The sequence below is a fragment of the Bidens hawaiensis genome, unplaced genomic scaffold, assembly GCF_021521415.1.
Source record: "Bidens hawaiensis isolate Kalapana, Puna unplaced genomic scaffold, B.hawaiensis_p1.1 tig00018216_1, whole genome shotgun sequence".
Classification (NCBI taxonomy): domain Eukaryota; kingdom Viridiplantae; phylum Streptophyta; class Magnoliopsida; order Asterales; family Asteraceae; genus Bidens; species Bidens hawaiensis.
In genome coordinates this window covers 339,192-356,982 of record NW_027492754.1, presented here as the reverse complement: position 1 = coordinate 356,982, position 17,791 = coordinate 339,192, and positions in this window count along the sequence as shown.

Genomic DNA, 17,791 nt, shown 5'->3' with positions numbered 1-17,791 from the left:
CGCCACCCGACCGGTCACCGGGTGGCGAGTTTGTATTGATTATCGCAAATTAAATGCCGCTACATCTAAAGACCATTTTCCATTACCTTTTATTGACCAAATTATTGAAAAATTATCGGGCCAAAAGTATTACTGTTTTTTGGATGGGTACTCGGGTTATAACCAAATTGGCATTCACCCAGATGACCAACACAAAACCACTTTCACCTGTCTGTATGGAACTTTTGCTTTTCGGCGAATGTCATTCGGATTGTGTAATTCCCCGACCACATTCCAACGTTATATGATGAGTATTTTTTCGGATATGGTCGGGGAGTCACTTGAGGTATTTATGGATGACTTTTCAATTTTTGGTCCAACTTATGAAACTTGTCTCAATGAATTAGAAAAAGTTTTAAAAAGATGTGTTGAGACAAATTTAGTTCTAAGTTGGGAGTAAAGTCACTTCATGGTGCAAGAGGGTATCGTGTTGGGTCATGTGATATCGGAAAGGGGAATGGAAGTGGATAAGGCAAAGGTTCGGGTAATATCATCTTTACCTCCACCTAAAAAAATTAAAGGGGTAAGGTCATTTTTGAGGCATGCGGGTTTTTATAGAAGATTTATTAAAGGCTTTAGTGTAATCACAAAACCTTTATGTAATTTATTGTTAAAAGATGCTCCTTTTGATTTTACTAACGGGTGTTTGCAAGCGTTTAATGTTTTGAAGGAAAATTTGGTGGAAGCTCCCATTCTACAACCACCGGACTGGTCAAAGCCGTTTAAGATTATGTGCGATGCTAGTGATACTACTATCGGAGCGGTTTTGGGTCAACGAATTGATAAAAAGCTGGTGGTCAATTATTATGCGAGTAAAACATTATCCGAAGCGCAACTTAATTATACAACCACCGAAAAAGAATTGCTTGCGGTGGTGTATGCTTTGGATAAGTTTCTCTCGTATATTTGGGGGAGTAAGGTGATTGTTTATTCGGACCATAGTGCGGTTCGATATTTAATGGAGAAGAAGGATGCAAAGCGCAGTTAATTCGATGGGTATTGCTTTTGCAAGAGTTCTATTTAGAAGTTCGAGATAAAAAGGGGTGTGACAATGTAGTGCCGGATCACCTTTCCCTAATTCCGTTAGAGGGTTTTGATGACCCGATGGAGATAAACGAACGGTTTCCCGATGAACAATTGTTAGCGTGTCGACCACACCGTGGTATGCCCACTTTGTGAATTATTTAGCAACGGGGTCTATTCCAAGTCATTGGGTGAAGAAAAGAAGACAACGGTTCATAGCCCAAGTGAAGCAATATATTTGGGATGAACCGGATTTGTTCAAGATTGATTCGGATCAAATGATAAGGAGGTGTATTCCCGATTCCGAGGTGTGGGAAGTTTTGACTCATGCACATGCATCGGCGTGTAGATGTCATTTTAGCGGTCAAAAGACGGGTTACCGGGTGCTCCAATGTGGTTTTTATTGGCCCACGATTTTTAAAGATGCAAGTGAATATGCCCGACATTGCTTGAATTGCCAAAAGTTGGGTAGTATCTCAAAACGGGATGAAATGCCATTGCAACCGATTTTGGTGTTAGAGATTTTCGATGTATGGGGAATTGGCTTTATGGGCCCGTTTCCAAACTCGAATGGATTTTTATATATCTTGGTTGCGGTTGATTATGTGTCCAAGTGGGTAGAAGCGGTAGCAACAAGAACAAATGATCATTCGGTAGTTTGCAAATTCGTCCAATCAAACATCTTTGCTCGGTTTGGTATCCCGCGGGTTATTATTAGTGATGGTGGATCACATTTCAAGAATTTCAACTTTGGGAAAATTTTAAAGAGGTACAATGTGAATCACCGAATTGCTACTCCTTACCATCCACAAACAAGTGGACAAGTTGAAGTATCCAATTGCCTAATTAAAGAAATATTGATGAAGACGGTGCGGGTTGATAGGAAGGATTGGTCTTCTAAGTTAAATGATGCATTGTGGGCATATCAGACCGCCTACAAAACTCGTATTGGCACAACTCCTTATCGGTTAGTTTATGGGAAAAGGGTGTCATTTACCAATGGAATTGGCACATAAGGCGTTTTAGGAAAGTTGAAGTTGAATGAGAAAGTTGAAGTTGAATGAGATTGAGGAAATCCGGGATGAAGCGTATGAATGTGCTTCTGCATACAAAGATAAACTAAAAAAAGGTCCATGATGCAAAGTTGAGAATAAGGACTTTTGAAGTTGGTCAAAAGGTGTAGTTGTATAATTCAAGGCTAAAGTTATTTCCGGGTAAGTTAAAAAGCAAGTGGATGCCCATATATCATCACAAAAGTGGGACAGTTTGGTGATGTGGAGATAGAAGATGTTCAAGAGGAAACGAAACAAGTGGTGAAAGGGCAAAGACTTAAACCTTACTTGAAAGGAAAGGACATCAATATGCTCGAGGTGGACCGGGCGAGTTACTTGTTACGCTCACCGGATGAGGAAACGAATTAAGAGGCCAAGGTATGTTGTATACTTTAGATTAGGTTAATTTAATTTTTATTCAAAAATTGGTTTTAAAATTACCTTCCTTGTTTTGGAGTTTGCACAAATCAAGTGTGGGGAAGACTTTATGTTTTTCTTTACCGTGTTGGGGACAACTCAGGTTTTTCATGGGGGGTATGGTAATTTTGAATTTTATTTTTGTTTTTTTTTAGTTTTTGGTAAATATTTTTTTAATCAATTTTTGTTCCTCTTATTTTGTTTCTTATTCTTAATCTTTAAAAAAAATTACAGTGAACCGTTGACCACGGTGGAAACCGTGGCTCACGATGGATGATCGTGAGACACGGTGAGGGCTGGCTCCACGGTACGGTTCGGTCTGTTCAAAATGTAACAATTCAACCGTGACCCACGGTGTGGACCGTGGGCCACGGTCCACTTCGCACCATCGTTCAGCAATGACTCAACCGTGACCCATGGTTGAGACCGTGGGCCACGATTCGATCAGAATTAAAAAGGGGAGTTGGGTTTTGAGGTTAAAATAACAAGAAAACCACAATTTTTAACCAATATCTTCCACACAATTCACCTACTTTCATTATTTACTTCAACATTCATCATCATCTTCTTCACAACACACTCCTTTACAAACCCTAACTCACCACTTCAAATCCATAATCTTCTCATATCTCCACCAAATCAACCGATTTTTGAGTCTAAATTGCCTAGAATTTCACAAGGGTTTCGATTATATCACTGCAATTGGAAGAAACTCTTGTTTTGTTGGTCGATTTTGGACAATAGAGTCCGAACTTTTTGGGGGTTTTGGTTTACTTTGAAGTTTTCTTCATCTTCATCTCTTACAACATCAAGGTATGGAATTTATTTTCGTTATTGATGATATATTGTATTGAATTTGTAAGTTAATCATAATATTTCTATTTACCCACTTGCTTGTTTGAGTAATTAGTCTAATGATTAAGCATTATGGTTGTGGCTAGTGAATAAATGTTATAAACATATGTTTGTTATATTGATTAATTGGAAATTATTTGTTGAAGTAACTGTTGAAATTTTTGGTCAATTGATTAACAAGTGATTATCCACAACCATAGTAACAAGCAAGTGTGGGGAAGTTTATGTTGACTTAACTTGGTTTGTTTGGGATGTTTGTTGTGTGTAGATGGGTAGAACTTCGGATAAAGGAAAGTCAAAGGCATCATCTTCAAGTGGGCGAGCAGCCCAAGCAAAGAGACAGAGGATGCAGGAAGAGCAAGCATATGTGCAAGAACAAACGGTAAAACCCACTTGGAAAGGTGGAGGATTATCAAAGTACGCATCGGAATGGCAAGCGGAGCTCTTCATTGATAAAATAGCTACGCTGAATAAACGAATTGAAGGATACATGTGTGAGAAGGAGGTAACCGATCCCGGTTTTGAGGCTTTTGGGATAGTTGACAAATTTGAAGCTTTGGTTTGGGAAGCAGCTCTAAAGTTTTATGATGAAGAAACTAACACTTTGTACGATCGAGAGATTGAAGAATGGGTGTCCACATTAAGATGTCCCGCATAAAAAAAAGGTAATGACATGAAATTGATTGGGACGGTGGGAGGTCAAGAAGTTGTGATGTCATTTGATTCATTTAATCAGATCGCGCTTTTTGACACCAAACCAAGCAATTCATACATCTACCCTTCTACCAAAGGCTTATTTGACTGCCCCGACAAGCACCCTCAATGGCACCACATGCTTGAAAAGATTTTTAAAAGGGGTGCAGGTTCGGGTGATCAGATAAAGAGAAAGGATTTGAAGATTGAGGAAAAGTTATTGATGTCTATTTGCTTGTACAACGTGATGCCTCGAAAGGGAGATATTTCGATAGTGCGGAACTGTGATGTGCCTGTATTGTATGCATTGGTGTGCGGGACGCCCCTTATTTCTTACCGATATCTAGTCATGCATAATATTTGGATCAGTCGGGAAAGCAATAAGCGGAAGTTAATTCCGCATTGTCGACTAATCACAACATTGCTAAAGAATCATGGTGTGACAACTGACGAGTCGGTGGGGATGGCCAAAGTATTTAAGGAGTTTAAGTTGTCAGATTTGTCGGGTTGGGAGTACACACAAAATGCTAGGCACCATGTGCGTGTGTGTGATAAGGTGAGATGGAGAGTAGTAAGAGAGGATGTTGAGCCAGAGGAAGATGATGAGATTGAACAGGTGGAAGAGGTGGGTGAACCCGATTATATGGATGTGGGTGGTGGCAGCAGTTCCCAACACGGGGGTTGGGACTACTCGGATTGTTATAATTCCTATGGTAATAATTGGGCCCATGTGGGGTCAATGAATGAGGTGGTGGAGAGGCATAGGCCCTCCACGTATGGAAATTGGTCAGATGAGTCGCGTGCACTATTCGATCATCAGACTTTTATGGGGGCTTATGCTGAACGGGCCGAAAAAGAGAGGCACGACAGGTTAGAGATGTGGAACCGTGTCAATGCTTATGGGCGAGAACATGAGATGAATATGAGATACTTAGATGATAGGAATCGGAGGATGCATGATCAATGGCATGCAGGTGAACCGGTCGTGTCGGATCCCCAAATGGTAGATTACACGACTCTTCCTCCGTATGACGGTTCGGTACGATATCCTAAACCACCACTTCATCATTCAATGTGGGTTAGCCCAATGCAGCCAATGGCACCACCACCACCACAAGGAGAATGAAGCAGCGGCGGCGATGGGGCGTTTAAATTCGGCCAGTTTTCAGAATTAATGACATCTATCTTCGGGCCGACCCACCCGCCTTACAACTGATCGAGCCTTGTGATACCAGGTGAACATTGTTCTGTATATTACTGTATAGTTGTTATATTTTTTTTTTTTGTGTCTTTATGTGTTTTTGGGTGGATGGGAGGTGGACAAAATGCTTTTGATTAAGTATTGTGGGAATGTGTTGAAATAAAGATTGTGTTTAACAAGTTGTTTGTTTTATTTTTCTTAAAACCATACATTGGGGACAATGTATCCCAAGCGTGGGGACGAGGAAAATTTTCGTTTGTTTTCGTCTGTGTTGAAAATTTTAAAAAATCAAAAAAAAAATCAGAAAAATAAAAAAATCAGAAAAAAAGTAAAAATATCAGAAAAATAGAATTTAAAAAAAAAAATGTTTTTAAAAGTATCGGAAAGTGGTAAGATGGCGGGGTAAAGTTTTGGTCCCTTTTCATGGTCACAATTCCCTGAATAACATGTGCCTAGTTGTTTTTAAAAAAGGAGATTATATTGTTTTCTAATCAAAGTTAGCATGCTTTCGGTGTAATAACTTGCATAACATATTCGTTTACACTTGAGAATTGAGAAAGTATTGGTTGGTGGAAAAGTTGATATTCTCCGATAGAACTTGTACAATTAGTGGATTTCGAGATCTTAGCGTGACATGAGTGCAAAAGTAATAGAGGCACTTAGGTTAAGCCTCGTCTGGATGAGTGAGAGTGTGGGTTTTGGGGGGTTGGGGCCTCATACATTATACATATGAGGATGGTTATGTGAGGGGCGAGGGGGTTGGTCCTTTAGAAAACCTTATTGGGCCTATTCTTTTATTTAATCTACCCCGGTGTTATTTTGCGAAACGATTCGACTTAATAGGTTTCTATGTAATTGTTTTAGTATTTATCAGTTAGAGATGTGAAGCATTAGGTTTATCATGCTAGTATGTAATGTTTAAGTATTATATTAGTTCAAAAAAAAGTTTGTATTAGAATTGCAATGTTTATGTATGCAATGTTCAAAGTATTATGTATTGAGTGAAAAAAAAGAGAAAAAAAGAAAAGAAAAAAAGAAGAAGTTAGTGATGTTTATAGTTGTTTATTTTTATTTTTATTTTTTTACTTAATTTGTTTGTAATAAGTCGGATCGGATCGCTTGAGCTACTTTCAATATTCCCTTCCACACCCTTACACTTGGCCCCATTACAACCCGTTTTAAGACCTCTTGATTTGTATTCATGTCAATAAGCATTTACATAGGTGGAGATTTGATGATTGTACAAGCGTATGCGAGGAGAATTGATTAAATATTAAATGTATGGATGATCACCAATAAAAAGGTTAATGTGTAAATGTGTTATGTATAGGTAAAAACTAAAAGCATGTTAGGTTTGGTTAGAAATCTAAGGTTTAAATGGAAAGTCAAGTGAACTAGTGAAACAATTAAAAACAAGGGAATAGGGTATGACTTGGGACCTTAACTGAACCGGTTTTGTGGTAAGATTGGTGGACACAAGTTGAATGCAACAGAAAGTTAGTGTTGAGATGTTGCTTGGGGACAAGCAACGTTTAAGTGTGGGAATGTGACAGGTGGTCCATGGGACTACCCTTAATTGATTTAAAGCCGTAATAATCATGTTTTGAATTTTTTTATTTTGTGGAATTAGATAACTACGGTATTATTGGTGAATTGTAGGCTCAAAGGAGGTTCCGGGGCTATTATGGAGTATACCAAGGCAACCGAATGAGCCGAAGACGCGAGAGAGGTCAAAAGAAGTGAAAAACGGGAAGGCAAGGCTGAAGTCCACCGTGGCCCACGATCTCCACCGTGAGCCACAGTCCAGGTGTGCAAAAAGGAACAGAGGCCACCGTACCGTGGCCTCTGATGTCACCGTGAGGATCACCGTGACCCACGGTTGGACCATGGGCCACGGTCCAGCATTTCAAGAAGATCACCGTGACCCACGGTGTGAACCGTGGGCCACGGTTCATGTCGTAACTGCCGAATTCTTTTGTTTTATTACTCGTTTTTGGGCTGTCTTTTCATCTATCTTTCATTCAAAACACCTCTAGGACGATTTTGGGAGAGCAAGTACTTTATTTGGGTGATTGTAATCATTGAATTGGATTGGAGATTCATGTACATACTTTGATTTATGCCATGATGAACCGAATGATGAGTGGCTAGTACCCTTTGTGTTCTCTCCCGAATTGTAAGGTTTCAATTGACTATTTGTGAATTGTTTATGTTATTTGTGGGATAGTAATTTGACTATGGTGATTATGAGTTAGCCTTGAAATTGTAGTATAGTATAAATTCGTGTTCTTGACTATCCGTTCTTGGTGCCATAGGCAATCGAGATTTAGTAGAAGAGAATTAGGGTTAGCTATATTATATTGATTATTGAGTGATAACATTGCGTTTTTTTATAACCCAAGTACTTCGTCCTCTTTGATCACTTTCAAACTCACTTTCATGAATTATGTCTATGTAGTTCATCCCAAAAGTAAATATTAACATTATCAATATTGAAAACCTGATATCGGGAGAGAGCATTGTTTCTTATATTGTTTAAAACTCGTTTATTGCTTTAGTTATTTTTGTTAATAAAAACCAAACAACCAAATACTTGAATTTACTTTTTGCATTTAGTTTAATATAGTTAAATTTTATAGCTACTCAGTAACGTACTTTCCACAAACTCCCTGTGTTCGATACCCGCTTATCGCTATCTAGCAGTTGTAATCGGTTTATTTTTGAGTGGTCTTCGACTTCACGTCCATAATAACCGATATAGGAACCAGTTCCATACCCGGAACCGAGTTTTTTCAATACCCAAAAACTTAGTTTATCAGATACCCGATCTATACCTGAAATTACCCGAAAAATACCGCTAAAAGAACCGCTTAAAAAATCCAATCTATACCTGAAGAATACCCGAAAAAAAGCCCGAAAAACCTCCCGAAAATAGAGGTTTTTTTTCAATACCCGAAAATAGAGCAATCAAATACCCGATTTTAGAATACCCGGTTTTATACCCAACCCAAACCCAATGCATATGGTATGGTTTTTAGAGACAATATCCGGCCCCGGACCCTACCCGAATATTTCTAATACATGGTCATACTCGAACCCGGTTTCATACCCAGAACCATGTATTTTAAAAACCCGATTTGTGCACCTCTAATAATATATGCCTAATTTGTAATAAAATAAGAAACTAATTCATATTTTTGGTATAAATCTGTAACGTTAACAATATACTATCTTCGTCCCGTTATAAGTGTCAATGTTTGAAAAACACAAAGTTTAAGGTGGATTGAATGATTTCTTTATTTTATTACCAAATGACAATAATGCACTTGTAAAGTGGGTTCATCAATATTGTCTATCGGAATGGTAACGGGACTTGACTCAATGCGAAACCCAAAACCTAAAGCATTTGAGATGGGGTAAATTGGAAGAATATTCGGTTATGATTTTGGATGACAGTGATATCCACTCGATTACCAAACTCATTACCCGCATTAAAAGTGAATACATTAATATATTGTATAGTTGTTGGGGATCAAAGTGTTTTGTGAATTGATAATCAACAAAAATTACAATTAAAACATAAGTAAATTCAAACACAAACGCTAGCAAATTCAAAGATTAAATCATTATTAATCATTTTAGTTTACTTAAATTCAATAAACAATAAATACAATTAAACCATAAGTAAATTCAAACACAAACCTAGCAAATTCAAGATTAAATCATATTTAATTATTTTAGCTTACTTGAATTCAATACACAATACGGAGAACCCCCCCCCCCCCGGTTCAACTGAGTACCTCTCTCATCAACTGTGTGTAAAATTACAATGAACATTGATTATTACAATGTCGATATAGAGTAAAGTATAAACACATATAGATCTAGAGAGACGTTTGATGACAACATCATGACAATGACTTCTAACGCTCTAACACAATTGTGATAGTGAGTCCTCAGTTGTTAGAGTAAATTACCGAATAAGATCACCTAATCAACTGATAACTAAAATGTTTATATGTAAACAACTGATAAATGTACTTGTTGCTTACATGCCGGTAGTTCTCCTTTCAGTTCTTAAGACTTAAGCCCGTTTGCACCTTAACCCTCTTGATATTCAGTTTGTCCTCGTTCTTTAAAGTATCAGTTCTTGCATCTTTAATTCTTTGTCAAGGATAAAGCCCATACTTGTATAGGTTATTGGCTTCAGCTTTTTATTTAATGAAGGACGGGTCAATATAATAAGTCTACTTTGGCTCATTAGTTCTTATTAAACCATTTTTAGTAGGAGAGTAATGGGTAAAGTTATGGCCCGTAACTTTCCCTTATACTGCCCCACTCAAAGTTATGGGTTTCAAAGTTATGTACATAATTTGAAAGGGTGGTGTTTTGTGTGTGTGTGTGTGTGAGAGAGAGAGAGAGATAGGTAATTATTGCATGCGAGTATGAGTTTTTTTTACCGGTTCACAACTTTTTACAAAACCCTACAATGTTGACTGGACCGTCATGTTTCGCAAAATGCCTAACTGTGGAACATTATGACTGTCACACCCCAACCTAAGGCGGAACATGTCGAGGCGCGACATAATTTGTATCATAGCACAAAGACACTAAAATAATAACAAGTGTCAATATCTAAATTTATTTATTCACAAGAATCGTAGACAAATAATGTTGGGTTTTAACAAGATTACCAAAGTCATATAAACCAATATATATGAAAAAACGTAGCGGAAAAATAAGTTTTAAATCTTGTTAATTAGATGAATATAAAACCGATTTTATATGCAAAACCCAAGCCCCGGATCCATATACGAATTTGCATGCTTAGCAATATAAACAACCATAGGGTGTTCATAGCATACTACCTTCAAGAGTCCAAAAAAATGAAGGAGATGATGATATGAAAGGCAAGTCTTCAACATAGAAGAACCTCAAGCTTGTATACCCTCCAAGTTTCCAACAAACACCTAGATTTTTCTAGGATTTACACTTGGAAAACTTTTCTTTGATATTTCTTTTCTTGGCCGAAATCAAGAGAGAAAGTAAAGAAAAGTTTACTTGCAATTTTGTGTATGTGTCAGAGAGAGTTGTGAGTTACCAATGCACTATTTAATTCAACCAACCACCACTATTGCATGTATTGGAATAAATAAAACAATTAAGTGAGGAGAGAGAATGGGGAAAAAGTGTGCAGCCAAAGATTCCCACCAAATTTAAACTCAAGTAATCTATTTTATTTATTTAAGTTATAACATAACATAACATGCAAAATCCAGTATGCATTGCATATTGTTATTTAACCAACTTAAATAACTTCGTATATGCAAAGTGCAAAGCGGTAGGTTTTGCATATTGTTATTTAACCCATTTAAATAACATCGTATATGCAAAGTGCAAAAGTAGTAGGTTTTGCATATTGTTACTTATCCCATTTAAATAATATCGTATATGCAAACTGCAAAATCTCTTATAACATAAATTATCCATATAATTTATTTATTACACAAGTGCAAATATTTAGAAATCCAATTTCCAAATATTCTAAGTGTTGATATTTATTTGTTAGATCATATCTTAAATAAATATCGTGGTGTTTGTCTAGCTTGTTATTGGGTATGACCCGACTTGGATCATAACGTACTAGCCACATCAACTCTAATATGTGTCTTGGGCAGACCGATTCCAACAATCTCCCACTTGCACAAGATACATAGAAGATTGATGCAAATAGCAAATACCGCCTAACAACGGTTTACTACTGTCACACCCCCAACTTAGGCCTAGGAGTGTGATCAATAGTTGGCACCACATTTGTAAATAAATCAGAGTTGCGGGTTATAACGGAAGTCTTTAAAATATTATTATATTGAAAACTTATTAAAAACTCGGGTTTAAATACCCGTTTGACATTTCAAATACATTTCTTTTATAAAACATAACTCTTTATAATATTTTGAAATAAAATATCTGAGCCACCAGTTAGCATCTAATGATTATAACTCCAATCTTCTATTACTTCTTGCTTGTCTGTTCTAACCTTTCTTGTTTCCCTGTAAAATGGGTTGGAAATTATGTTAGCACACAGCTGATGAATGACGCTGACTCTAAAAATATCTTTTCAATACCTTTGTGAATTAAACAATAATACCTTTGTGACTACTCATTAGGCACCCAACTAAATTAGGATCAAATTACCCTAAGTACCTTGTACAATTAATTATATACACAATATCATTTCTCTGAACAGTCCCGTAGACCTTAAGAGACATATTGATGATATGCATAGCCTCGGGGAAATGCCGAGTCACCATGTATGAATAGATCCAGAAATATGTATACTCTTAATCAGAGTGTCCGTTTCTTATTATTGTAACACAAAGTTTTTAAGGATTCGTAAATCCTATGCAAACATTTTGACTCAATATAAAAGGTTTGGGGCGTATTCACCTTTTCTATTTATAATCAGTTTCTGATACTGATTCCTTTTTTCTGATTCTGCTTCTTGTTTTGTTACCTCGGACCTATACTACGATAATAACTTTTATATAAATAACTAGATCATCAATCTAGCTTCAGACCTTTAGTCCGTTTTGTATGGCTTTAACCTTGATAAAATCATTTGATTATATAAAGCATTTGGACCTTTAGTCCTCTTGTTTATTTACCAATTATATGCTACGTTTCTTCTTCTTCTTCAGGAAGAAACATCTATACTGAGTTTCTTCTTCAAGAAGAAACATTAATATTGTTTAACTATAATCTCTTGTATAAATATTATATTTCTTAGTCATAAAGAAATACTATTTTAACTATAACATTTGCTTAAGAAAAGTTATATTATTCTTAATCGTAATCAAGGTTCGGGCTACACCCCCGAATATGGTTTAAGCCATTTATAATAATATAATAATAACTTAGCCAGAACCCCTACCTCGCACGGTATTCGGAGTTAGATATTCCTAAGTATATACGGGCAGCACTTCTACTCTATATGTACGTTTATCGAGGCGTTCTTGATCCACCTTTCTTGGCACACAAATCGAGGTAATATTCCGGTGTCACCGGGTCGTGCACGTACTACGAGACGGAATGTCGAGCTACTTTTGGTTGGCAAGCACTTCGAGGAAAACACCGGGCATTGGCATGGATTACGAGGTGATATTTTTTGGGTCGATGGCACGTAAAACGGTGTTCGTCACGTAAACGAGGTAGAGAGAATAATTTTCTAGAGAGAGAGTGAGAAGTGTGTGTGTGAAATGAGCCGATGCCTTCCCCTTTTATAGCTGATTTTGAGTCCCATCGTGATACGTGATGGGCTACTTTTTTAACGTCGTCGCGTATCGCGACACCCCCTTTTCTGAGGTTACGCCACGTGGCCTGACACGTCTGCCACGTGTCCTGTCATGCTGCCACGTGTCACCTGGGTGTGACACGTGTCCCTGAGTCATCACGGGTCATTGCGATACGCGATGGCCGTGTTCTTGGACTCATAGCGTATCGCGATGGGTCCCTGAATATTATTTTTCATTTTGGTCCTTTGTCTTTAGTAGCTTGTCATATCTGGGTCTAACTTTCGTTGTCCAAAAATACTAAGGCGGCTCACGGCGATGCGAGCGTGCAAAGTGAGATCAAAGCGCCACAATGCGCTCAACGCCCTTCGCCTTCGCCATCGTCCTCGTCCTCGTCCTCGTCCTCGTCTTCGCCTGAGCCCGTGCGCGTGCGCGTCGGGTGCTACGCACCCTCCGCTAGGACCACTTGTTGCATGATATGCATAAAAGAATATTACTATGGAACATCTCTTCCTTATAAAGAGCTTCCATTTCTTTACCACTTTCCATGTAGGATGCGATTTATATTCCTTATTTATACCTAAGTAAAGTGATTTCATTTTATTACATCCTTCCATGTGGGATGTAGTTTCCTTTACCATTTTCTTAATATGGGATGAACTTATATATGGAATATTTTATTTCCTTTATTTCTTTTTATTTTCCTTATTTAAATTTTTTCCCATTACTTATCTTGATATTATTTTTGATCCTCAACTTTCATAAGTTGTCAAATTTGGATCAAAATTTTGGGGATGTTACAATTACCCCTAATACGTATGACAAAGTGCCATTCAATAACATCATCCCCTTCAAGTCCCCGACTTGAAATAATTTAGGTGAATCTATCATTTATTCTTTTGCCACAGATGTCATGTCAAATCCAAAGACATAGAATGATCATTCTTTGTTGATTTAACTTAGCAAGCCTTAGACATCTCACTCTCAACGAATAAGAGGGACAAATCCCCTATTGACTACATATGTCTCTCACAATCACCTTGTACCATACCTGATCTTAGCCTTATGTACCGTCATGTTTCAGAGCAACGAAGAACTAAGTCAAAGCATAATATTTGGTGAATATCAAGACCCAATATGTATCTCAGGTTGAAGGATACTATGAAATCCGCCTTTACTCGAATTTACTTATGACCACCAATCACAAGGATTCCATGCAGTAACATTTGAGGGCGGGTCAGTCCAATATTTATCCCATAAATATCTATGAACCTTGGCAGAAAACCCTTGCTATATTCATACCTTATGAATATCTACCAATCCAAGTTCATAATAGTCTTACCTTCACATTTGTTCCCACAAATGTGATCGACTACAGATATTTAGAATAATTAACTTATTCACGGATTTAAACATGCTAAAATGGAACATAACTCAAAAGCATAATCATAAACCATATCATATGAATGAGTTAGAATAACAATTGTTCTGATATCCAAATACTAAATAGATCAAATCCAATCACTAGAATATCGAAGTCCTAAGCCGCATGTATGACCCTCATGCGTCGGCCTTTCAAGGAGCTTCGTGAGTGGATCCGCAATGTTTTGATCAGGGTGAACTTTGCGAATACATATCTTTCCTTTTTCAACTTCATCCCTTATGTAGTTGAATCTCCGCTCAATGTGCCTTGTCTTTTGATGTGCACGGGGTTCCTTGATTTGAGCATTCGCACCCTCGTTGTCACAAAATATTTCTAGAGGGTCCTGAATGGTACGGACTACCCCTAGATCGGCCACGAACTTTCTAATCCATGCAGCTTCTTGAGCTGCCAATGAGGCGGCGATGTATTCAGATTCAGTGGTGGACAATGCTACCACATCTTGTTTTTCACTCTTCCAAGAGACTGCCCCACCATTCATAACGAAAACATATCATGATTGTGATTGAGAATCATCTCGATCAGTTTGGAAACTTGCATCCTTGTAACCCTTTATGTAAGGCCCCGTTACCGGTAGCCCTACTTTCGTGTTGGATTTACTCATAGACGCAGTTCTAAATATCAGAGTTAATTAAAACATTCGCGGTATATAAAAGCTTTCATAAAACATTTCATAACAAAACACCTCTTGTCTTAAAACAACATCTTGTCTTTCAAAATAAACAAAACATTAAACTTAAACATCTTGCGTCTTCCGATGCCAGCCCCTTATTCAGTGCCACGTGTCTCCTCACGCGAGCTGCCTCATCCTACTCACCTGCGTGCAAACTAAAATTCAGCTACGCTGAGTGAGTTCCAGTTAATCACATAATCATACAATACCTTCTTACATTTCATACTTAACCTCTTAACTTTCTTACATACACACGTAAGTGCATATACTTTCATTCTTACCTTCATACTTCCTTTACATACATAATCATACGCTTTAAAGAGCCTTTCGCCCTATAACCTCACAGATATTATAAGGGTCTGCTCCCTAACATCACAGATATTATAAGGGTCTGGTCCCTAGCATCACAAATATTATTAGGGTCTGGTCCCTAACATCACATATATTATTAGGGTCTGGTCCCTTTGTTTCGTGTAACTGTACCGTACCTGTTCATACATACTTTCCTTGACAATACGTGCAATCTCCGAAGAGTGTTCACGTACTATCATCATAACATACATACATTATGCATACATCATATATTCATACATACATCCTATCTTTCATCATACTTATCAATCATATCTTAACTACCACCTGACGGTACATGCAATATCCGAAGATCGTTCACGCACCGTCAAACAATCATCATACATAAATCATACAAGGCATACACTTACCACTTAAGATAAGTGTATTAACTATCACATCGAGTATGCACACAGCCCCGAAAACATAACAAGGAAGTGGGGCTAGAAACTCACCTCAAGGCGGTTGCGTTCACCATTTACGGTTATCCCCTTCTTTAGCTGTGCGCGACTAACTGTATAATAATTATACGTATCAATAACTATCACTACACATATCGTCTTTCTAGTTTAATTATTACCCTCAACGAACGGGGGTCCGGGGGCAGCGCCCTTGGCAGCGGGGTTCTAGGGGCGGCAGCCCCTAGCGGGGTCCAAGGGGCAGAGCCCTTGGCTAGGGTTAAGCTGCCAGGTCAGCTTGGAAAAATTTTATTTTCATTAACTGTCTTATCACATTTTCCATTAGCATTTTGAATCATTGAATAATATGCTACTGAAAAGTTCAAGGGTTATTTGTAATTAAATCATTCTTTTCTAAGTCCAGGAACCATTCTGTCATTCTGTTAAACTTCTAATTCGTTACTTATCCTTAACGAACTGACTTACCATGACGAACTGGTTCTTGTAACGAATTGGAACCTTTAACGAACTGGACTCTTAACGAATCAGTCCATGTAGCGAACCAGTCCAAGTAGCGAATTGGACCTTCTAATTCGTTATCTACTTTAACGAACTGGTCATAACGAATCAAGGGTGATTCGTCACCCCTTTCCCTTAACGAATTGAACACGAACTGTAATCAGTTCGCTATGTTCCCATGGACGAACTAGCTAGCGAATCACCTTTAATTCGCTATATTCCTGTAGTGAACTAGGGTTAGGTCAGGAATGTCAGAACATTCCCTGACATTCCCCTTTAACCTCGTACCACTTTCCGGCGCCGTCATTGCCGGAAAGCCGCCAGAAAAACGCGATTTCGCCGGAAAAACGGGGTTTAGCTCGTTTTTCACCGTTTTTCGTCCCGTTCAATCCGGATCTGAGCTAGGGTGACTCCTAAGCTCATCATAGGTTCGGTTTATACCCGAATCCACCCGGATCTCGTGACTTAAACGGTTTAACGGTGTCGGCTCGTCGTTTCATGATTATATCTAACGGATTTAAGCTCAAACAATAAAATACTATCATTACCTCGGGTCAGTTCTCGGTTTCCTTCTTGATATCGATTTAGAGAGAGAGAACTAGAGAGAGAATCTTAAGTGTGTGTTTTGGATGGTGTAAGGGATATGTGTAAATGAATTATATGGAGGATTAAGGGTATATATATTTTTGATCATGGGCTTAAGCCCATGGTCTTTCCTTCATTCCTCCATAACCCAAGTCCATAACCCATATCCATTTACCTAACACAAGTCCATCTCGTAGTCTATTCAACTAAACCGATAACGACCCGCTACAAAATAAACGAACTTTATTTTATTAATATAACCGAAAGTAGGATGTTACACTTTACAACGAGTTCCTCCTCACCAAAGCCATATATTAGAAACATATCCTTAGTCTTCCTAAGGTATTTCAATATGCTCTTAACAGCCATCCAATGGCTATTTCCCGGATTTTGTTGGAATCTACATGTCATGCTCAAAGCGCATAACACATCCGGTCTAGTGCATATCATGGCATACATGATGGATCCTATAGTAGACGCATATGGGATTCCATGCATTTTCTCTTGCTCATCCATTGAGCTTGGACATTGAGACCTACTCAATATCGTTCCTCTTTGAATATGTACCAAACCTTTCTTAGAGTTTTCATCTTGAACCTTTTCAAGATTTTATCAATGTATGCACTTTGATTCAAACCTATCAATCGCCTTGATCTATCCCTATAGATCCTTATTCCCAGAATATAGGCGGCTTCGCCAATATCCTTGATGGAAAAACAACTTCCAAGCCAGGCTTTTACACCTTCCAAGGTTGGAATGTCATTTTCAAATAGTAGTATGTCATCAACATACAATACTAAGAAAGTAATGATGCTCCCACTAGCTTTCTTATACACACAAGCCTCATCAACATTTTTGATTAATCCAAATTTCTTAAATTATCATCAAAACGGTGATTCCAACTTCGAGATGCTTGTTTCAATCCATAGATTGACTTCTTTAACTTGCATACTTTATTAGGATGTTGTGGATCGACAAAACCTTCAGGCTGAACCATATAGACATCTTCCTTAAGATGTCCATTTAGAAAAGCAGTTTTGACATCTATTTGCCATATCTCATAGTCATAATATGCGGCTATAGCAAACAATATCCTAATAGACTTTAGCATTGCCACCAACGAGAAAGTTTCATCATAATCAACCCCTTGAGTTTGAGTGAAACCTTTTGCTACAAGTCTAGCCTTATAGGTATCCAAGTTTCCATGCATATCGGTTTTCTTCTTGAAAATCCACTTACTTCCAACCAGTTT